This window comes from Syngnathus scovelli, chromosome 8, assembly GCF_024217435.2.
Source record: "Syngnathus scovelli strain Florida chromosome 8, RoL_Ssco_1.2, whole genome shotgun sequence".
In the NCBI taxonomy this organism is placed as follows: Eukaryota; Metazoa; Chordata; class Actinopteri; order Syngnathiformes; family Syngnathidae; genus Syngnathus; species Syngnathus scovelli.
This window is the reverse complement of record NC_090854.1, coordinates 123,373-146,500: the sequence shown is the minus strand read 5'-3', so window position 1 is coordinate 146,500 and position 23,128 is coordinate 123,373. Positions and strand designations below refer to the sequence as shown.

General features: G+C 57.4%; 5 non-coding genes and 5 pseudogenes across 5 annotated transcripts; all 10 read left to right on the top strand.

The window, feature by feature from the left end:
- Positions 1–33: 33 nt before the first annotated feature.
- LOC125974359 (5S ribosomal RNA) lies at positions 34–152 on the top strand (annotated as a pseudogene).
- Positions 153–996: 844 nt separating this feature from the next.
- On the top strand, positions 997–1,115 carry LOC125974343 (5S ribosomal RNA; annotated as a pseudogene).
- Positions 1,116–6,146: 5,031 nt separating this feature from the next.
- Positions 6,147–6,265, top strand: LOC125974257 (5S ribosomal RNA). The gene has a single exon (XR_007483428.1). It is a non-coding gene; the product is annotated as a 5S ribosomal RNA (ribosomal RNA).
- A 630-nt stretch (positions 6,266–6,895) lies between these two features.
- LOC125974345 (5S ribosomal RNA) lies at positions 6,896–7,014 on the top strand (annotated as a pseudogene).
- Positions 7,015–7,859: 845 nt separating this feature from the next.
- LOC125974258 (5S ribosomal RNA) lies at positions 7,860–7,978 on the top strand. The gene has a single exon (XR_007483429.1). It is a non-coding gene; the product is annotated as a 5S ribosomal RNA (ribosomal RNA).
- Positions 7,979–8,851: 873 nt separating this feature from the next.
- Positions 8,852–8,970, top strand: LOC125974358 (5S ribosomal RNA; annotated as a pseudogene).
- Positions 8,971–9,814: 844 nt separating this feature from the next.
- Positions 9,815–9,933, top strand: LOC125974318 (5S ribosomal RNA). Its single transcript, XR_007483489.1, has one exon. It is a non-coding gene; the product is annotated as a 5S ribosomal RNA (ribosomal RNA).
- A 4,873-nt stretch (positions 9,934–14,806) lies between these two features.
- LOC125974271 (5S ribosomal RNA) lies at positions 14,807–14,925 on the top strand. Its single transcript, XR_007483441.1, has one exon. It is a non-coding gene; the product is annotated as a 5S ribosomal RNA (ribosomal RNA).
- Positions 14,926–21,742: 6,817 nt separating this feature from the next.
- Positions 21,743–21,861, top strand: LOC125974270 (5S ribosomal RNA). The gene has a single exon (XR_007483440.1). It is a non-coding gene; the product is annotated as a 5S ribosomal RNA (ribosomal RNA).
- An 872-nt stretch (positions 21,862–22,733) lies between these two features.
- Positions 22,734–22,852, top strand: LOC125974357 (5S ribosomal RNA; annotated as a pseudogene).
- Positions 22,853–23,128: the final 276 nt, after the last annotated feature.

The following is a 23,128-nucleotide window of genomic DNA, read 5'->3' as shown; positions in this document are numbered from 1 at the left end:
TCTATAAAATGAAAAATTCTGAGCGGTCTCACGGCTTACGGCAATACTACCCTGAGAGCGCCCGCTCTCGTCCGACCTCGGAGGCTAAGCAGGGTCGGGCCTGGTTAGTACTTGGATGGGAGACCGCCTGGGAATACCAGTTACCGTAAGCTTTTTTTTTTTTTTTTTTTTTTCTTATGTGCACTTCAATCGTTTAAGCCAAGAACTTTTTACAGCACCCATCACGAATGGCATTCGGAAACTGCAAGCCTAGTTTGAACTCCGACACTGAAACTACAACACGAGTTTAAAACCTACATTGTGTGGCGACAGCCATAGCATTGCAGTTCACGTTTTTACCGCTAGAGGACAGACTATGTACAGTGAATAAAGAGCATGGCTCCCTGTGAACTCAAAGCAGCAGTCTTTACTTGTAAAAGAACCCAGCACAACACATTGCGCTTCCATGTAGTGTTTTTACCTTTTTCATGACATTTATTTTGATACAGCCAAATGCAGGTTTTGTGCACTTCACTTTTCCGTTGGGCATTCGCGTAGAACCCTATTCCAGTTACGGCCAGATTCTTTTAGACTAGTGGTCCCCAAACTTTCTTGCGCCACGGACCGGCTACGCGTCAGAAATATTTTTGCGGACCTGCCTTTATATATATAAATAAACAATAAATCTATATAAATAAATACTACATTTATAATAAATATATATAAATAGGATTAAATAAAATGATACGACTGGCATAAAAACAAATATAAACCACATAAAAATAAAAGTCACCATTACGTTGAATTATTGGGAGCACCGAGCTTGTTTCTCAGAAACGAGCCGGTCCCATCCAGGCGTAATCGGAGACAATGAAACCCGAAGTGGTTAAGGTTTGTCTTTTAATGCAGGATGCTTGGTCTCCATGTGCCGAAGCAGTTTTGAAGGCTTCATTGGCTTGCTCGCTAGTTTCAGGGGCGATTGTGTCTATAAAATGCAAAATGTTGGGTCACCTCACGGCTTACGGCCATACTACCCTGAGAACGCCTGATCTCGTCTTATCTCGGAAGCTAAGCAGGGTGTGGCCTGGTTAGTACTTGGATGGGAGGCTGCCTGGGAATACCAGGTGCTGTAAGCTTTTTCTTTTTCTTATGTGCACTTCAAGCTCTTTTTTTTTTTTTTTTTTTTTCTTATGTGCACTTCAATCGTTTAAGCCAAGACCTTTTTACAACACCCATCACGAATGGCATTCGGAAACTGCAAGCCTAGTTTGAACTCCGACACTGAAACTACAACACGAGTTCAAAACCTCTATGTACAGTGAATAAAGAGCATGGCTCCCTGTGAACTCAAAGCAGCAGTCTTTACTTGTAAAAGAACCCAGCACAACACATTGCGCTTCCATGTAGTGTTTTTACCTTTTTCATGACATTTATTTTGATACAGCCAAATGCAGGTTTTGTGCACTTCACTTTTCCGTTGGGCATTCGCGTAGAACCCTATTCCAGTTACGGCCAGATTCTTTTAGACTAGTGGTCCCCAACCTTTCTTGCGCCACGGACCGGCTACGCGTCAGAAATATTTTTGCGGACCTGCCTTTATATATATAAATAAACAATAAATCAATATAAATAAATACTACATTTATAATAAGTATATATACCGTATTTGCCGGTGTATTGGTCGACCTTTTTCGATCCAAAATCGACCGAAAAAAATCGACCTCGACTTATACACCGAGTCATAAAATTTAACTTCGTATTCATCGCTTCAAATGTGATGGTAACCAAGGCCGTTTCTCATGCATCTCATTGTGCGTTGCACTTAGAAAATTTGAACCGGGCGGCGTGCGCGAGTGCGCAGCCCGTTGGAAGTCGAATGAGGCGCCGCGACCACCTCCGCGGTGCTTATAAACCGCCGATCCGCTCGGCGGGGGCTATTTTCGGCCACTTGGCTCGTGCGCACGGCCTCCCGGATGTGCCGGGCGGGTGCGCGAGCTCGCCGGCCGCTGGAAGTCGAATGAGGCGCAGCGACCACCTCCGCGGTGCTTATAAACAGCCGATCCGCTCGGCGGGGGCTATTTTCGGCCACTTGGCTCGTGCGCACGGCCTCCCGGATGTGCCGGGCGGGTGCGCGAGCTCGCCGGCCGCTGGAAGTCGAATGAGGCGCCGCGACCACCTCCGCGGTGCTTATAAACAGCCGATCCGCTCGGCGGGGGCTATTTTCGGCCACTTGGCTCGTGCGCACGGCCTCCCGGATGTGCCGGGCGGGTGCGCGAGCTCGCCGACCGCTGTAAGTCGAATGAGGCGCCGCGACCACCTCCGCGGTGCTTATAAACAGCCGATCCGCTCGGCGGGGGCTATTTTCGGCCACTTGGCTCGTGCGCACGGCCTCCCGGATGTGCCGGGCGGGTGCGCGAGCTCGCCGGCCGCTGGAAGTCGAATGAGGCGCCGCGACCACCTCCGCGGTGCTTATAAACAGCCGATCCGCTCGGCGGGGGCTATTTTCGGCCACTTGGCTCGTGCGCACGGCCTCCCGGATGTGCCGGGCGGGTGCGCGAGCTCGCCGCCCGCCGGAAGTCGAATGAGGCGCCGCGACCACCTCCGCGGTGCTTATAAACAGCCGATCCGCTCGGCGGGGGCTATTTTCGGCCACTTGGCTCGTGCGCACGGCCTCCCGGATGTGCCGGGCGGGCGCGCGAGCTCGCCGGCCGCTGGAAGTCGAATGAGGCGCCGCGACCACCTCCGCGGTGCTTATAAACAGCCGATCCGCTCGGCGGGGGCTATTTTCGGCCACTTGGCTCGTGCGCACGGCCTCCCGGATGTGCCGGGCGGTTGCGCGAGCTCGCCGGCCGCTGGAAGTCGAATGAGGCGCCGCGACCACCACCGCGGTGCTTATAAACAGCCGATCCGCTCGGCGGGGGCTATTTTCGGCCACTTGGCTCGTGCGCACGGCCTCCCGGATGTGCCGGGCGGGTGCGCGAGCTCGCCGGCCGCTGGAAGTCGAATGAGGCGCCGCGACCACCTCCGCGGTGCTTATAAACAGCCGATTCGCTCGGCGGGGGCTATTTTCGGCCACTTGGCTCGTGCGCACGGCCTCCCGGATGTGCCGGGCGGGTGCGCGATCTCGCCGGCCGCTGGAAGTCGAATGAGGCGCCGCGACCACCTCCGCGGTGCTTATAAACACCCGATCCGCTTGGCGGGGGCTATTTTCGGCCACTTGGCTCGTGCGCACGGCCTCCCGGATGTGCCGGGCGGGTGCGCGAGCTCGCCGGCCGCTGGAAGTCGAATGAGGCGCCGCGACCACCTCCGCGGTGCTTATAAACTGCCGATCCGCTCGGCGGGGGCTATTTTCGGCCACTTGGCTCGTGCGCACGGCCTCCCGGATGTGCCGGGCGGGTGCGCGAGCTCGCCGGCCGCTTGAAGTCGAATGAGGCGCCGCGACCACCTCCGCGGTGCTTATAAACAGCCGATCCGCTCGGCGGGGGCTATTTTCGGCCACTTGGCTCGTGCGCACGGCCTCCCGGATGTGCCGGGCGGGTGCGCGAGCTCGCCGCCCGCCGGAAGTCGAATGAGGCGCCGCGACCACCTCCGCGGTGCTTATAAACAGCCGATCCGCTCGGCGGGTGCTATTTTCGGCCACTTGGCTCGTGCGCACGGCCTCCCGGATGTGCCGGGCGGGTGCGCGAGCTCGCCGGCCGCTGGAATTCGAATGAGGCGCCGCGACCACCTCCGCGGTGCTTATAAACGGCCGATCCGCTCGGCGGGGGCTATTTTCGGCCACTTGGCTCGTGCGCACGGCCTCCCGGATGTGCCGGGCGGGTGCGCGAGCTCGCCGGGCGCTGGAAGTCGAATGAGGCGCCGCGACCACCTCCGCGGTGCTTATAAACAGCCGATCCGCTCGGCGGGGGCTATTTTCGGCCACTTGGCTCGTGCGCACGGCCTCCCGGATGTGCCGGGCGGGTGCGCGAGCTCGCCGGCCGCTGGAAGTCGAATGAGGCGCCGCGACCACCTCCGCGGTGCTTATAAACAGCCGATCCGCTCGGCGGGGGCTATTTTCGGCCACTTGGCTCGTGCGCACGGCCTCCCGGATGTGCCGGGCGGGTGCGCGAGCTCGCCGGCCGCTGGAAGTCGAATGAGGCGCCGCGACCACCTCCGCGGTGCTTATAAACAGCCGATCCGCTCGGCGGGGGCTATTTTCGGCCACTTGGCTCGTGCGCACGGCCTCCCGGATGTGCCGGGCGGGTGCGCGAGCTCGCTGGCCGCTGGAAGTCGAATGAGGCGCCGCGACCACCTCCGCGCTGCTTATAAACAGCCGATCCGCTCGGCGGGGGCTATTTTCGGCCACTTGGCTCGTGCGCACGGCCTCCCGGATGTGCCGGGCGGGTGCGCGAGCTCGCCGGCCGCTGGAAGTCGAATGAGGCGCCGCGACCACCTCCGCGGTGCTTATAAACAGCCGATCCGCTCGGCGGGGGCTATTTTCGGCCACTTGGCTCGTGCGCACGGCCTCCCGGATGTGCCGGGCGGGTGCGCGAGCTCGCCGGCCGCTGGAAGTCGAATGAGGCGCCGCGACCACCTCCGCGGTGCTTATAAACAGCCGATCCGCTCGGCGGGGGCTATTTTCGGCCACTTGGCTCGTGCGCACGGCCTCCCGGATGTGCCGGGCGGGTGCGCGAGCTCGCCGGCCGCTGGAAGTCGAATGAGGCGTCGCGACCACCTCCGCGGTGCTTATAAACAGCCGATCCGCTCGGCGGGGGCTATTTTCGGCCACTTGGCTCGTGCGCACGGCCTCCCGGATGTGCCGGGCGGGTGCGCGAGCTCGCCGGCCGCTGGAAGTCGAATGAGGCGCCGCGACCACCTCCGCGGTGCTTATAAACAGCCGATCCGCTCGGCGGGGGCTATTTTCGGCCACTTGGCTCGTGCGCACGGCCTCCCGGATGTGCCGGGCGGGTGCGCGAGCTCGCCGGCCGCTGGAAGTCGAATGAGGCGCCGCGACCACCTCCGCGGTGCTTATAAACAGCCGATCCGCTCGGCGGGGGCTATTTTCGGCCACTTGGCTCGTGCGCACGGCCTCCCGGATGTGCCGGGCGGGTGCGCGAGCTCGCCGGCCGCTGGAAGTCGAATGAGGCGCCGCGACCACCTCCGCGGTGCTTATAAACAGCCGATCCGCTCGGCGGGGGCTATTTTCGGCCACTTGGCTCGTGCGCACGGCCTCCCGGATGTGCCGGGCGGGTGCGCGAGCTCGCCGGCCGCTGGAAGTCGAATGAGGCGCCGCGACCACCTCCGCGGTGCTTATAAACAGCCGATCCGCTCGGCGGGGGCTATTTTCGGCCACTTGGCTCGTGCGCACGGCCTCCCGGATGTGCCGGGCGGGTGCGCGAGCTCGCCGGCCGCTGGAAGTCGAATGAGGCGCCGCGACCACCTCCGCGGTGCTTATAAACAGCCGATCCGCTCGGCGGGGGCTATTTTCGGCCACTTGGCTCGTGCGCACGGCCTCCCGGATGTGCCGGGCGGGTGCGCGAGCTCGCCGGCCGCTGGAAGTCGAATGAGGCGCCGCGATCTCCTCCGCGGTGCTTATAAAGTGCCGATCCGCTCGGCTTGGAGCTATTTCCGGCCTCCCGTTGGTGCCGGGCGGCGTGCGCGAGCTCGCCGGCCGCGATCTCCTCCGCGGTGCTTATAAACAGCAGCATGCGCACGGCCTCCCAGAATTTGAACACATTTCGTCAATAAATTTCGCATATTGAATTTTGAAGTTTAATATAATGCAACAATTGAGCTCGACTTATACAAAGGATATATCATAAAATCGTAAATTTCCGTCGAATTTTAGGGGGTCGACTTATACACCGAGTCGACCTGTACACCGGCAAATACGGTAAATACGATTAAATAAAATGATACGACTGGCATAAAAACAAATATAAACCACATAAAAATAAAAGTCACCATTACGTTGAATTATTGGGAGCACCGAGCTTGTTTCTCAGAAACGAGCCGGTCCCATCCAGGCGTAATCGGAGACAATGAAACCCGAAGTGGTTAAGGTTTGTCTTTTAATGCAGGATGCTTGGTCTCCATGTGCCGAAGCAGTTTTGAAGGCTTCATTGGCTCGCTCGCTAGTTTCAGGGGCGATTGTGTCTATAAAATGCAAAATGTTGGTTCACCTCACGGCTTACGGCCATACTACCCTGAGAACGCCCGATCTCGTCCGATCTCGGAAGCTAAGCAGGGTCGGGCCTGGTTAGTACTTGGATGGGAGACCGCCTGGGAATACCAGGTGCTGTAAGCTTTTTCTTTTTCTTATGTGCACTTCAATCGTTTAAGAAGCTATTTTTTACAACACCCATCACGAATGGCATCCGGAAACAGCAAGCCTAATTTAAACTCCGACATTGAAACTATAACACGAGTTTGAAAGCTATATTATGTGGTGACATCCACAGCATTGTAGTTAAATTTTTTACCGCTAGAGAGCAGACTATGTACAGTGAGCATGGCTCCCTGTGAACTCAAAGCAGCAGGCTTGACTTGTAAAAGAACCCAACACAACACTTCCATGAAGTGTTTTTAAACTTTTCAAGGCATTTATTTTGATTCAGCAAAATGCAGGTCGCAACGGCAAATTCGTGCTACCGCATAAAAAGCTGTCAATAACTTTTCATGATAGCCATGTTTCCAGAAAACACCAAAAGCCTTGGAAGAAAGCCTGTTTCGGCCCTGGTTGTAAAAAAAACAAAAAAAAAACAAAAGGGAAGGGTGACCGTCCGGGAATACCAGGTGCTGAAAGCCTTTTTTTTTTTTTTTTCCCACGTCAATTGTGAAAGGAAACTTTTACCACAGCCATCAAGTCCCGCCGCTGCTTGGCATGGTTTCAGGGGCGATTGTGTCTATAAAATGAAAAATTCTGAGCGGTCTCACGGCTTACGGCCATACTACCCTGAGAGCGCCCGATCTCGTCCGATCTCGGAGGCTAAGCAGGGTCGGGCCTGGTAAGTACTTGGATGGGACACCGCCTGGGAATACCATTTACCGTAAGCTTTTTTTTTTTTTTTTTTTTTTTCTTATGTGCACTTCAATCGTTTAAGCCAAGAACTTTTTACAGCACCCATCACGAATGGCATTCGGAAACTGCAAGCCTAGTTTGAACTCCGACACTGAAACTACAACAAGAGTTTAAAACCTACATTGTGTGGCGACAGCCATAGCATTGCAGTTCACGTTTTTACCGCTAGAGGACAGACTATGTACAGTGAATAAAGAGCATGGCTCCCTGTGAACTCAAAGCAGCAGTCTTTAGTTGTAAAAGAACCCAGCACAACACATTGCGCTTCCATGTAGTGTTTTTACCTTTTTCATGACATTTATTTTGATACAGCCAAATGCAGGTTTTGTGCACTTCACTTTTCCGTTGGGCATTCGCGTAGAACCCTATTCCAGTTACGGCCAGATTCTTTTAGACTAGTGGTCCCCAAACTTTCTTGCGCCACGGACCGGCTACGCGTCAGAAATATTTTTGCGGACCTGCCTTTATATATATAAATAAACAATAAATCTATATAAATAAATACTACATTTATAATAAATATATATAAATAGGATTAAATAAAATGATACGACTGGCATAAAAACAAATATAAACCACATAAAAATAAAAGTCACCATTACGTTGAATTATTGGGAGCACCGAGCTTGTTTCTCAGAAACGAGCCGGTCCCATCCAGGCGTAATCGGAGACAATGAAACCCGAAGTGGTTAAGGTTTGTTTTTTAATGCAGGATGCTTGGTCTCCATGTGCCGAAGCAGTTTTGAAGGCTTCATTGGCTCGCTCGCTAGTTTCAGGGGCGATTGTGTCTATAAAATGCAAAATGTTGGGTCACCTCACGGCTTACGGCCATACTACCCTGAGAACGCCCGATCTCGTCCGATCTGGGAAGCTAAGCAGGGTCGGGCCTGGTTAGTACTTGGATGGGAGACCGCCTGGGAATACCAGGTGCTGTAAGCTTTTTCTTTTTCTTATGTGCACTTCAATCGTTTAAGAAGCTATTTTTTACAACACCCATCACGAATGGCATCCGGAAACAGCAAGCCTAATTTAAACTCCGACATTGAAACTATAACACGAGTTTGAAAGCTATATTATGTGGTGACATCCACAGCATTGTAGTTAAATTTTTTACCGCTAGAGAGCAGACTATGTACAGTGAGCATGGCTCCCTGTGAACTCAAAGCAGCAGGCTTGACTTGTAAAAGAACCCAACACAACACTTCCATGAAGTAATTGTACTAAGTTCATTCTGTTTTTCCTTATTTAATCACTTCACTGGTTTCTTTTATATCAAACAAATTGTTTTAGGTTATTCACCTGACATGTTGATCCATCAGCTGATAAAGACGCGTCACCATCACATCTGTGACACTCTGATGAAGGCGGAAGAAACCGCCGAAACATGTCAGGTGAATAACCTAAAACAATTTGTTTGATATAAAAGAAACCAGTGAAGTGACTTCCATGAAGTGTTTTTAAACTTTTCAAGGCATTTATTTTGATTCAGCAAAATGCAGGTCGCAACGGCAAATTCGTGCTACCGCATAAAAAGCTGTCAATAACTTTTCATGATAGCCATGTTTCCAGAAAACACCAAAAGCCTTGGAAGAAAGCCTGTTTCGGCCCTGGTTGTAAAAAAAACAAAAAAAAAAAACAAAAGGGAAGGGTGACCGTCCGGGAATACCAGGTGCTGAAAGCCTTTTTTTTTTTTTTTTTCCCACGTCAATTGTGAAAGGAAACTTTTACCACAGCCATCAAGTCCCGCCGCTGCTTGGCATGGTTTCAGGGGCGATTGTGTCTATAAAATGAAAAATTCTGAGCGGTCTCACGGCTTACGGCAATACTACCCTGAGAGCGCCCGCTCTCGTCCGACCTCGGAGGCTAAGCAGGGTCGGGCCTGGTTAGTACTTGGATGGGAGACCGCCTGGGAATACCAGTTACCGTAAGCTTTTTTTTTTTTTTTTTTTTTTCTTATGTGCACTTCAATCGTTTAAGCCAAGAACTTTTTACAGCACCCATCACGAATGGCATTCGGAAACTGCAAGCCTAGTTTGAACTCCGACACTGAAACTACAACACGAGTTTAAAACCTACATTGTGTGGCGACAGCCATAGCATTGCAGTTCACGTTTTTACCGCTAGAGGACAGACTATGTACAGTGAATAAAGAGCATGGCTCCCTGTGAACTCAAAGCAGCAGTCTTTACTTGTAAAAGAACCCAGCACAACACATTGCGCTTCCATGTAGTGTTTTTACCTTTTTCATGACATTTATTTTGATACAGCCAAATGCAGGTTTTGTGCACTTCACTTTTCCGTTGGGCATTCGCGTAGAACCCTATTCCAGTTACGGCCAGATTCTTTTAGACTAGTGGTCCCCAAACTTTCTTGCGCCACGGACCGGCTACGCGTCAGAAATATTTTTGCGGACCTGCCTTTATATATATAAATAAACAATAAATCTATATAAATAAATACTACATTTATAATAAATATATATAAATAGGATTAAATAAAATGATACGACTGGCATAAAAACAAATATAAACCACATAAAAATAAAAGTCACCATTACGTTGAATTATTGGGAGCACCGAGCTTGTTTCTCAGAAACGAGCCGGTCCCATCCAGGCGTAATCGGAGACAATGAAACCCGAAGTGGTTAAGGTTTGTCTTTTAATGCAGGATGCTTGGTCTCCATGTGCCGAAGCAGTTTTGAAGGCTTCATTGGCTTGCTCGCTAGTTTCAGGGGCGATTGTGTCTATAAAATGCAAAATGTTGGGTCACCTCACGGCTTACGGCCATACTACCCTGAGAACGCCTGATCTCGTCTTATCTCGGAAGCTAAGCAGGGTCGGGCCTGGTTAGTACTTGGATGGGAGACTGCCTGGGAATACCAGGTGCTGTAAGCTTTTTCTTTTTCTTATGTGCACTTCAAGCTCTTCTTCTTTTTTTTTTTTTTCTTATGTGCACTTCAATCGTTTAAGCCAAGACCTTTTTACAACACCCATCACGAATGGCATTCGGAAACTGCAAGCCTAGTTTGAACTCCGACACTGAAACTACAACACGAGTTCAAAACCTCTATGTACAGTGAATAAAGAGCATGGATCCCTGTGAACTCAAAGCAGCAGTCTTTACTTGTAAAAGAACCCAGCACAACACATTGCGCTTCCATGTAGTGTTTTTACCTTTTTCATGACATTTATTTTGATACAGCCAAATGCAGGTTTTGTGCACTTCACTTTTCCGTTGGGCATTCGCGTAGAACCCTATTCCAGTTACGGCCAGATTCTTTTAGACTAGTGGTCCCCAACCTTTCTTGCGCCACGGACCGGCTACGCGTCAGAAATATTTTTGCGGACCTGCCTTTATATATATAAATAAACAATAAATCAATATAAATAAATACTACATTTATAATAAGTATATATACCGTATTTGCCGGTGTATTGGTCGACCTTTTTCGATCCAAAATCGACCGAAAAAAATCGACCTCGACTTATACACCGAGTCATAAAATTTAACTTCGTATTCATCGCTTCAAATGTGATGGTAACCAAGGCCGTTTCTCATGCATCTCATTGTGCGTTGCACTTAGAAAATTTGAACCGGGCGGCGTGCGCGAGTGCGCGGCCCGCTGGAAGTCGAATGAGGCGCCGCGACCACCTCCGCGGTGCTTATAAACCGCCGATCCGCTCGGCGGGGGCTATTTTCGGCCACTTGGCTCGTGCGCACGGCCTCCCGGATGTGCAGGGCGGGTGCGCGAGCTCGCCGGCCGCTGGAAGTCGAATGAGGCGCCGCGACCACCTCCGCGGTGCTTATAAACAGCCGATCCGCTCGGCGGGGGCTATTTTCGGCCACTTGGCTCGTGCGCACGGCCTCCCGGATGTGCCGGGCGGGTGCGCGAGCTCGCCGGCCGCTGGAAGTCGAATGAGGCGCCGCGACCACCTCCGCGGTGCTTATAAACAGCCGATCCGCTCGGCGGGGGCTATTTTCGGCCACTTGGCTCGTGCGCACGGCCTCCCGGATGTGCCGGGCGGGTGCGCGAGCTCGCCGGCCGCTGGAAGTCGAATGAGGCGCCGCGACCACCTCCGCGGTGCTTATAAACAGCCGATCCGCTCGGCGGGGGCTATTTTCGGCCACTTGGCTCGTGCGCACGGCCTCCCGGATGTGCCGGGCGGGTGCGCGAGCTCGCCGACCGCTGTAAGTCGAATGAGGCGCCGCGACCACCTCCGCGGTGCTTATAAACAGCCGATCCGCTCGGCGGGGGCTATTTTCGGCCACTTGGCTCGTGCGCACGGCCTCCCGGATGTGCCGGGCGGGTGCGCGAGCTCGCCGGCCGCTGGAAGTCGAATGAGGCGCCGCGACCACCTCCGCGGTGCTTATAAACAGCCGATCCGCTCGGCGGGGGCTATTTTCGGCCACTTGGCTCGTGCGCACGGCCTCCCGGATGTGCCCGGCGGGTGCGCGAGCTCGCCGGAAGTCGAATGAGGCGCCGCGACCACCTCCGCGGTGCTTATAAACAGCCGATCCGCTCGGCGGGGGCTATTTTCGGCCACTTGGCTCGTGCGCACGGCCTCCCGGATGTGCCGGGCGGGTGCGCGAGCTCGCCGGCCGCTGGAAGTCGAATGAGGCGCCGCGACCACCTCCGCGGTGCTTATAAACAGCCGATCCGCTCGGCGGGGGCTATTTTCGGCCACTTGGCTCGTGCGCACGGCCTCCCGGATGTGCCGGGCGGGTGCGCGATCTCGCCGGCCGCTGGAAGTCGAATGAGGCGCCGCGACCACCTCCGCGGTGCTTATAAACCGCCGATCCGCTCGGCGGGGGCTATTTTCGGCCACTTGGCTCGTGCGCACGGCCTCCCGGATGTGCCGGGCGGGTGCGCGAGCTCGCCGGCCGCTGGAAGTCGAATGAGGCGCCGCGACCACCTCCGCGGTGCTTATAAACAGCCGATCCGCTCGGCGGGGGCTATTTTCGGCCACTTGGCTCGTGTGCACGGTCTCCCGGATGTGCCGGGCGGGTGCGCGAGCTCGCCGGCCGCTGGAAGTCGAATGAGGCGCCGCGACCACCTCCGCGGTGCTTATAAACAGCCGATCCGCTCGGCGGGGGCTATTTTCGGCCACTTGGCTCGTGCGCACGGCCTCCCGGATGTGCCGGGCGGGTGCGCGAGCTCGCCGGCCGCTGGAAGTCGAAGGAGGCGCCGCGACCACCTCCGCGGTGCTTATAAACAGCCGATCCGCTCGGCGGGGGCTATTTTCGGCCACTTGGCTCGTGCGCACGGCCTCCCGGATGTGCCGGGCGGGTGCGCGAGCTCGCCGACCGCTGTAAGTCGAATGAGGCGCCGCGACCACCTCCGCGGTGCTTATAAACAGCCGATCCGCTCGGCGGGGGCTATTTTCGGCCACTTGGCTCGTGCGCACGGCCTCCCGGATGTGCCGGGCGGGTGCGCGAGCTCGCCGGCCGCTGGAAGTCGAATGAGGCGCCGCGACCACCTCCGCGGTGCTTATAAACAGCCGATCCGCTCGGCGGGGGCTATTTTCGGCCACTTGGCTCGTGCGCACGGCCTCCCGGATGTGCCGGGCGGGTGCGCGAGCTCGCCGGAAGTCGAATGAGGCGCCGCGACCACCTCCGCGGTGCTTATAAACAGCCGATCCGCTCGGCGGGGGCTATTTTCGGCCACTTGGCTCGTGCGCACGGCCTCCCGGATGTGCCGGGCGGGTGCGCGAGCTCGCCGGCCGCTGGAAGTCGAATGAGGCGCCGCGACCACCTCCGCGGTGCTTATAAACAGCCGATCCGCTCGGCGGGGGCTATTTTCGGCCACTTGGCTCGTGCGCACGGCCTCCCGGATGTGCCGGGCGGGTGCGCGAGCTCGCCGGCCGCTGGAAGTCGAATGAGGCGCCGCGACCACCTCCGCGGTGCTTATAAACAGCCGATCCGCTCGGCGGGGGCTATTTTCGGCCACTTGGCTTGTGCGCACGGCCTCCCGGATGTGCCGGGCGGGTGCGCGAGCTCGCCGGCCGCTGGAAGTCGAATGAGGCGCCGCGACCACCTCCGCGGTGCTTATAAACAGCCGATCCGCTCGGCGGGGGCTATTTTCGGCCACTTGGCTCGTGCGCACGGCCTCCCGGATGTGCCGGGCGGGTGCGCGGGCTCGCCGGCCGCTGGAAGTCGAATGAGGCGCCGCGACCACCTCCTCGGTGCTTATAAACAGCCGATTCGCTCGGCGGGGGCTATTTTCGGCCACTTGGCTCGTGCGCACGGCCTCCCGGATATGCCGGGCGGGTGCGCGAGCTCGCCGGCCGCTGGAAGTCGAATGAGGCGCCGCGACCACCTCCGCGGTGCTTATAAACAGCCGATCCGCTCGGCGGGGGCTATTTTCGGTCACTTGGCTCGTGCGCACGGCCTCCTTGATGTGCCGGGCGGGTGCGCGAGCTCGCCGGCCGCTGGAAGTCGAATGAGGCGCCGCGACCACCTCCGCGGTGCTTATAAACAGCCGATCCGCTCGGCGGGGGCTATTTTCGGCCACTTGGCTCGTGCGCACGGCCTCCCGGATGTGCCGGGCGGGTGCGCGAGCTCGCCGGCCGCTGGAAGTCGAATGAGGCGCCCGACCACCTCCGCGGTGCTTATAAACAGCCGATCCGCTCGGCGGGGGCTATTTTCGGTCACTTGGCTCGTGCGCACGGCCTCCCGGATGTGCCGGGCGGGTGCGCGAGCTCGCCGGCCGCTGGAAGTCGAATGAGGCGCCGCGACCACCTCCGCGGTGCTTATAAACAGCCGATCCGCTCGGCGGGGGCTATTTTCGGCCACTTGGCTCGTGCGCACGGCCTCCCGGATGTGCCGGGCGGGTGCGCGAGCTCGCCGGCCGCTGGAAGTCGAATGAGGCGCCCGACCACCTCCGCGGTGCTTATAAACAGCCGATCCGCTCGGCGGGGGCTATTTTCGGCCACTTGGCTCGTGCGCACGGCCTCCCGGATGTGCCGGGCGGGTGCGCGAGCTCGCCGGCCGCTGGAAGTCGAATGAGGCGCCGCGACCACCTCCGCGGTGCTTATAAACAGCCGATCCGCTCGGCGGGGGCTATTTTCGGCCACTTGGCTCGTGCGCACGGCCTCCCGGATGTGCCGGGCGGGTGCGCGAGCTCGCCGGCCGCTGGAAGTCCAATGAGGCGCCGCGATCTCCTCCGCGGTGCTTATAAAGTGCCGATCCGCTCGGCTTGGAGCTATTTCCGGCCTCCCGTTGGTGCCGGGCGGCGTGCGCGAGCTCGCCGGCCGCGATCTCCTCCGCGGTGCTTATAAACAGCAGCATGCGCACGGCCTCCCAGAATTTGAACACATTTCGTCAATAAATTTCGCATATTGAATTTTGAAGTTTAATATAATGCAACAATTGAGCTCGACTTATACAAAGGATATATCATAAAATCGTAAATTTCCGTCGAATTTTAGGGGGTCGACTTATACACCGAGTCGACCTGTACACCGGCAAATACGGTAAATACGATTAAATAAAATGATACGACTGGCATAAAAACAAATATAAACCACATAAAAATAAAAGTCACCATTACGTTGAATTATTGGGAGCACCGAGCTTGTTTCTCAGAAACGAGCCGGTCCCATCCAGGCGTAATCGGAGACAATGAAACCCGAAGTGGTTAAGGTTTGTCTTTTAATGCAGGATGCTTGGTCTCCATGTGCCGAAGCAGTTTTGAAGGCTTCATTGGCTCGCTCGCTAGTTTCAGGGGCGATTGTGTCTATAAAATGCAAAATGTTGGGTCACCTCACGGCTTACGGCCATACTACCCTGAGAACGCCCGATCTCGTCCAATCTCGGAAGCTAAGCAGGGTCGGGCCTGGTTAGTACTTGGATGGGAGACCGCCTGGGAATACCAGGTGCAGTAAGCTTTTTCTTTTTCTTATGTGCACTTCAATCGTTTAAGAAGCTATTTTTTACAACACCCATCACGAATGGCATCCGGAAACAACAAGCCTAATTTAAACTCCGACATTGAAACTATAACACGAGTTTGAAAGCTATATTATGTGGTGACATCCACAGCATTGTAGTTAAATTTTTTACCGCTAGAGAGCAGACTATGTACAGTGAGCATGGCTCCCTGTGAACTCAAAGCAGCAGGCTTGACTTGTAAAAGAACCCAACACAACACTTCCATGAAGTAATTGTACTAAGTTCATTTTGTTTTTCCTTATTTAATCACTTCACTGGTTTCTTTTATATCAAACAAATTGTTTTAGGTTATTCACCTGACATGTTGATCCATCAGCTGATAAAGACGCGTCACCATCACATCTGTGACACTCTGATGAAGGCGGAAGAAACCGCCGAAACATGTCAGGTGAATAACCTAAAACAATTTGTTTGATATAAAAGAAACCAGTGAAGTGACTTCCATGAAGTGTTTTTAAACTTTTCAAGGCATTTATTTTGATTCAGCAAAATGCAGGTCGCAACGGCAAATTCGTGCTACCGCATAAAAAGCTGTCAATAACTTTTCATGATAGCCATGTTTCCAGAAAACACCAAAAGCCTTGGAAGAAAGCCTGTTTCGGCCCTGGTTGTAAAAAAAACAAAAAAAAAAACAAAAGGGAAGGGTGACCGTCCGGGAATACCAGGTGCTGAAAGCCTTTTTTTTTTTTTTTTCCCACGTCAATTGTGAAAGGAAACTTTTACCACAGCCATCAAGTCCCGCCGCTGCTTGGCATGGTTTCAGGGGCGATTGTGTCTATAAAATGAAAAATTCTGAGCGGTCTCACGGCTTACGGCAATACTACCCTGAGAGCGCCCGCTCTCGTCCGACCTCGGAGGCTAAGCACGGCCTCCCGGATGTGCCGGGCGGGTGCGCGAGCTCGCCGGCCGCTGGAAGTCGAATGAGGCGCCGCGACCACCTCCGCGGTGCTTATAAACAGCCGATCCGCTCGGCGGGGGCTATTTTCGGCCACTTGGCTCGTGCGCACGGCCTCCCGGATATGCCGGGCGGGTGCGCGAGCTCGCCGGCCGCTGGAAGTCGAATGAGGCGCCGCGACCACCTCCGCGGTGCTTATAAACAGCCGATCCGCTCGGCGGGGGCTATTTTCGGCCACTTGGCTCGTGCGCACGGCCTCCCGGATGTGCCGGGCGGGTGCGCGAGCTCGCCGGCCGCTGGAAGTCGAATGAGGCGCCGCGACCACCTCCGCGGTGCTTATAAACAGCCGATCCGCTCGGCGGGGGCTATTTTCGGCCACTTGGCTCGTGCGCACGGCCTCCCGGATGTGCCGGGCGGGTGCGCGAGCTCGCCGGCCGCTTGAAGTCGAATGAGGCGCCGCGACCACCTCCGCGGTGCTTATAAACAGCCGATCCGCTCGGCGGGGGCTATTTTCGGCCACTTGGCTCGTGCGCACGGCCTCCCGGATGTGCCGGGCGGGTGCGCGAGCTCGCCGGCCGCTGGAAGTCGAATGAGGCGCCGCGACCACCTCCGCGGTGCTTATAAACAGCCGATCCGCTCGGCGGGGGCTGTTTTCGGCCACTTGGCTCGTGCGCACGGCCTCCCGGATGTGCCGGGCGGGTGCGCGAGCTCGCCGGCCGCTGGAAGTCGAATGAGGCGCCGCGACCACCTCCGCGGTGCTTATAAACAGCCGATCCGCTCGGCCGGGGCTATTTTCGGCCACTTGGCTCGTGCGCACGGCCTCCCGGATGTGCCGGGCGGGTGCGCGAGCTCGCCGCCCGCCGGAAGTCGAATGAGGCGCCGCGACCACCTCCGCGGTGCTTATAAACAGCCGATCCGCTCGGCGGGGGCTATTTTCGGCCACTTGGCTCGTGCGCACGGCCTCCCGGATGTGCCGGTCGGGTGCGCGAGCTCGCCGGCCGCTGGAAGTCGAATGAGGCGCCGCGACCACCTCCGCGGTGCTTATAAACAGCCGATCCGCTCGGCGGGGGCTATTTTCGGCCACTTGGCTCGTGCGCACGGCCTCCCGGATGTGCCGGGCGGGTGCGCGAGCTCGCTGGCCGCTGGAAGTCGAATGAGGCGCCGCGACCACCTCCGCGGTGCTTATAAACAGCCGATCCGCTCGGCAGGGGCTATTTTCGGCCACTTGGCTCGTGCGCACGGCCTCCCGGATGTGCCGGGCGGGTGCGCGAGCTCGCCGGCCGCTGGAAGTCGAATGAGGCGCCGCGACCACCTCCGCGGTGCTTATAAACAGCCGATCCGCTCGGCGGGGGCTATTTTCGGCCACTTGGCTCGTGCGCACGGCCTCCCGGATGTGGCGGGCGGGTGCGCGAGCTCGCCGGCCGCTGGAAGTCGAATGAGGCGCCGCGACCACCTCCGCGGTGCTTATAAACAGCCGATCCGCTCGGCGGGGGCTATTTTCGGCCACTTGGCTCGTGCGCACGGCCTCCCGGATGTGCCGGGCGGGTGCGCGAGCTCGCCGACCGCTGGAAGTCGAATGAGGCGCCGCGACCACCTCCGCGGTGCTTATAAACAGCCGATCCGCTCGGCGGGGGCTATTTTCGGCCACTTGGCTCGTGCGCACGGCCTCCCGGATGTGCCGGGCGGGTGCGCGAGCTCGCCGGCCGCTGGAAGTCGAATGAGGCGCCGCGACCACCTCCGCGGTGCTTATAAACAGCCGATCCGCTCGGCGGGGGCTATTTTCGGCCACTTGGCTCGTGCGCACGGCCTCCCGGATGTGCCGGGCGGGTGCGCGAGCTCGCCGGCCGCTGGAAGTCGAATGAGGCGCCGCGACCACCTCCGCGGTGCTTATAAACAGCCGATCCGCTCGGCGGGGGCTATTTTCGGCCACTTGGCTCGTGCGCACGGCCTCCCGGATGTGCCGGGCGGGTGCGCGAGCTCGCCGGCCGCTGGAAGTCGAATGAGGCGCCGCGACCACCTCCGCGGTGCTTATAAACAGCCGATCCGCTCGGCGGGGGCTATTTTCGGCCACTTGGCTCGTGCGCACGGCCTCCCGGATGTGCCGGGCGGGTGCGCGATCTCGCCGGCCGCTGGAAGTCGAATGAGGCGCCGCGACCACCTCCGCGGTGCTTATAAACCGCCGATCCGCTCGGCGGGGGCTATTTTCGGCCACTTGGCTCGTGCGCACGGCCTCCCGGATGTGCCGGGCGGGTGCGCGAGCTCGCCGGCCGCTGGAAGTCGAATGAGGCGCCGCGACCACCTCCGCGGTGCTTATAAACAGCCGATCCGCTCGGCGGGGGCTATTTTCGGCCACTTGGCTCGTGTGCACGGCCTCCCGGATGTGCCGGGCGGGTGCGCGAGCTCGCCGGCCGCTGGAAGTCGAATGAGGCGCCGCGACCACCTCCGCGGTGCTTATAAACAGCCGATCCGCTCGGCGGGGGCTATTTTCGGCCACTTGGCTCGTGCGCACGGCCTCCCGGATGTGCCGGGCGGGTGCGCGAGCTCGCCGGCCGCTGGAAGTCGAATGAGGCGCCGCGACCACCTCCGCGGTGCTTATAAACAGCCGATCCGCTCGGCGGGGGCTATTTTCGGCCACTTGGCTCGTGCGCACGGCCTCCCGGATGTGCCGGGCGGGTGCGCGAGCTCGCCGACCGCTGTAAGTCGAATGAGGCGCCGCGACCACCTCCGCGGTGCTTATAAACAGCCGATCCGCTCGGCGGGGGCTATTTTCGGCCACTTGGCTCGTGCGCACGGCCTCCCGGATGTGCCGGGCGGGTGCGCGAGCTCGCCGGCCGCTGGAAGTCGAATGAGGCGCCGCGACCACCTCCGCGGTGCTTATAAACAGCCGATCCGCTCGGCGGGGGCTATTTTCGGCCACTTGGCTCGTGCGCACGGCCTCCCGGATGTGCCGGGCGGGTGCGCGAGCTCGCCGGAAGTCGAATGAGGCGCCGCGACCACCTCCGCGGTGCTTATAAACAGCCGATCCGCTCGGCGGGGGCTATTTTCGGCCACTTGGCTCGTGCGCACGGCCTCCCGGATGTGCCGGGCGGGTGCGCGAGCTCGCCGGCCGCTGGAAGTCGAATGAGGCGCCGCGACCACCTCCGCGGTGCTTATAAACAGCCGATCCGCTCGGCGGGGGCTATTTTCGGCCACTTGGCTCGTGCGCACGGCCTCCCGGATGTGCCGGGCGGGTGCGCGATCTCGCCGGCCGCTGGAAGTCGAATGAGGCGCCGCGACCACCTCCGCGGTGCTTATAAACAGCCGATCCGCTCGGCGGGGGCTATTTTCGGCCACTTGGCTCGTGCGCACGGCCTCCCGGATGTGCCGGGCGGGTGCGCGAGCTCGCCGGCCGCTGGAAGTCGAATGAGGCGCCGCGACCACCTCCGCGGTGCTTATAAACAGCCGATCCGCTCGGCGGGGGCTATTTTCGGCCACTTGGCTCGTGCGCACAGCCTCCCGGATGTGCCGGGCGGGTGCGCGAGCTCGCCGGCCGCTGGAAGTCGAATGAGGCGCCGCGAACACCTCCGCGGTGCTTATAAACAGCCGATCCGCTCGGCGGGGGCTATTTTCGGCCACTTGGCTCGTGCGCACGGCCTCCCGGATGTGCCGGGCGGGTGCGCGAGCTCGCCGGCCGCTGGAAGTCGAATGAGGCGCCGCGACCACCTCCGCGGTGCTTATAAACAGCCGATCCGCTCGGCGGGGGCTATTTTCGGCCACTTGGCTTGTGCGCACGGCCTCCCGGATGTGCCGGGCGGGTGCGCGAGCTCGCCGGCCGCTGGAAGTCGAATGAGGCGCCGCGACCACCTCCGCGGTGCTTATAAACAGCCGATCCGCTCGGCGGGGGCTATTTTCGGCCACTTGGCTCGTGCGCACGGCCTCCCGGATGTGCCGGGCGGGTGCGCGAGCTCGCCGGCCGCTGGAAGTCGAATGAGGCGCCGCGACCACCTCCGCGGTGCTTATAAACAGCCGATCCGCTCGGCGGGGGCTATTTTCGGCCACTTGGCTCGTGCGCACGGCCTCCCGGATGTGCCGGGCGGGTGCGCGAGCTCGCCGGCCGCTGGAAGTCGAATGAGGCGCCGCGACCACCTCCGCGGTGCTTATAAACAGCCGATCCGCTCGGCGGGGGCTATTTTCGGCCACTTGGCTTGTGCGCACGGCCTCCCGGATGTGCCGGGCGGGTGCGCGAGCTCGCCGGCCGCTGGAAGTCGAATGAGGCGCCGCGACCACCTCCGCGGTGCTTATAAACAGCCGATCCGCTCGGCGGGGGCTATTTTCGGCCACTTGGCTCGTGCGCACGGCCTCCCGGATGTGCCGGGCGGGTGCGCGGGCTCGCCGGCCGCTGGAAGTCGAATGAGGCGCCGCGACCACCTCCTCGGTGCTTATAAACAGCCGATCCGCTCGGCGGGGGCTATTTTCGGCCACTTGGCTCGTGCGCACGGCCTCCCGGATATGCCGGGCGGGTGCGCGAGCTCGCCGGCCGCTGGAAGTCGAATGAGGCGCCGCGACCACCTCCGCGGTGCTTATAAACAGCCGATCCGCTCGGCGGGGGCTATTTTCGGCCACTTGGCTCGTGCGCACGGCCTCCCGGATGTGCCGGGCGGGTGCGCGAGCTCGCCGGCCGCTGGAAGTCGAATGAGGCGCCCGACCACCTCCGCGGTGCTTATAAACAGCCGATCCGCTCGGCGGGGGCTATTTTCGGTCACTTGGCTCGTGCGCACGGCCTCCCGGATGTGCCGGGCGGGTGCGCGAGCTCGCCGGCCGCTGGAAGTCGAATGAGGCGCCGCGACCACCTCCGCGGTGCTTATAAACAGCCGATCCGCTCGGCGGGGGCTATTTTCGGCCACTTGGCTCGTGCGCACGGCCTCCCGGATGTGCCGGGCGGGTGCGCGAGCTCGCCGGCCGCTGGAAGTCGAATGAGGCGCCCGACCACCTCCGCGGTGCTTATAAACAGCCGATCCGCTCGGCGGGGGCTATTTTCGGCCACTTGGCTCGTGCGCACGGCCTCCCGGATGTGCCGGTCGGGTGCGCGAGCTCGCCGGCCGCTGGAAGTCGAATGAGGCGCCGCGACCACCTCCGCGGTGCTTATAAACAGCCGATCCGCTCGGCGGGGGCTATTTTCGGCCACTTGGCTCGTGCGCACGGCCTCCCGGATGTGCCGGGCGGGTGCGCGAGCTCGCCGGCCGCTGGAAGTCCAATGAGGCGCCGCGATCTCCTCCGCGGTGCTTATAAAGTGCCGATCCGCTCGGCTTGGAGCTATTTCCGGCCTCCCGTTGGTGCCGGGCGGCGTGCGCGAGCTCGCCGGCCGCGATCTCCTCCGCGGTGCTTATAAACAGCAGCATGCGCACGGCCTCCCAGAATTTGAACACATTTCGTCAATAAATTTCGCATATTGAATTTTGAAGTTTAATATAATGCAACAATTGAGCTCGACTTATACAAAGGATATATCATAAAATCGTAAATTTCCGTCGAATTTTAGGGGGTCGACTTATACACCGAGTCGACCTGTACACCGGCAAATACGGTAAATACGATTAAATAAAATGATACGACTGGCATAAAAACAAATATAAACCACATAAAAATAAAAGTCACCATTACGTTGAATTATTGGGAGCACCGAGCTTGTTTCTCAGAAACGAGCCGGTCCCATCCAGGCGTAATCGGAGACAATGAAACCCGAAGTGGTTAAGGTTTGTCTTTTAATGCAGGATGCTTGGTCTCCATGTGCCGAAGCAGTTTTGAAGGCTTCATTGGCTCGCTCGCTAGTTTCAGGGGCGATTGTGTCTATAAAATGCAAAATGTTGGGTCACCTCACGGCTTACGGCCATACTACCCTGAGAACGCCCGATCTCGTCCAATCTCGGAAGCTAAGCAGGGTCGGGCCTGGTTAGTACTTGGATGGGAGACCGCCTGGGAATACCAGGTGCAGTAAGCTTTTTCTTTTTCTTATGTGCACTTCAATCGTTTAAGAAGCTATTTTTTACAACACCCATCACGAATGGCATCCGGAAACAACAAGCCTAATTTAAACTCCGACATTGAAACTATAACACGAGTTTGAAAGCTATATTATGTGGTGACATCCACAGCATTGTAGTTAAATTTTTTACCGCTAGAGAGCAGACTATGTACAGTGAGCATGGCTCCCTGTGAACTCAAAGCAGCAGGCTTGACTTGTAAAAGAACCCAACACAACACTTCCATGAAGTAATTGTACTAAGTTCATTTTGTTTTTCCTTATTTAATCACTTCACTGGTTTCTTTTATATCAAACAAATTGTTTTAGGTTATTCACCTGACATGTTGATCCATCAGCTGATAAAGACGCGTCACCATCACATCTGTGACACTCTGATGAAGGCGGAAGAAACCGCCGAAACATGTCAGGTGAATAACCTAAAACAATTTGTTTGATATAAAAGAAACCAGTGAAGTGACTTCCATGAAGTGTTTTTAAACTTTTCAAGGCATTTATTTTGATTCAGCAAAATGCAGGTCGCAACGGCAAATTCGTGCTACCGCATAAAAAGCTGTCAATAACTTTTCATGATAGCCATGTTTCCAGAAAACACCAAAAGCCTTGGAAGAAAGCCTGTTTCGGCCCTGGTTGTAAAAAAAACAAAAAAAAAAACAAAAGGGAAGGGTGACCGTCCGGGAATACCAGGTGCTGAAAGCCTTTTTTTTTTTTTTTTTCCCACGTCAATTGTGAAAGGAAACTTTTACCACAGCCATCAAGTCCCGCCGCTGCTTGGCATGGTTTCAGGGGCGATTGTGTCTATAAAATGAAAAATTCTGAGCGGTCTCACGGCTTACGGCAATACTACCCTGAGAGCGCCCGCTCTCGTCCGACCTCGGAGGCTAAGCAGGGTCGGGCCTGGTTAGTACTTGGATGGGAGACCGCCTGGGAATACCAGTTACCGTAAGCTTTTTTTTTTTTTTTTTTTTTTCTTATGTGCACTTCAATCGTTTAAGCCAAGAACTTTTTACAGCACCCATCACGAATGGCATTCGGAAACTGCAAGCCTAGTTTGAACTCCGACACTGAAACTACAACACGAGTTTAAAACCTACATTGTGTGGCGACAGCCATAGCATTGCAGTTCACGTTTTTACCGCTAGAGGACAGACTATGTACAGTGAATAAAGAGCATGGCTCCCTGTGAACTCAAAGCAGCAGTCTTTACTTGTAAAAGAACCCAGCA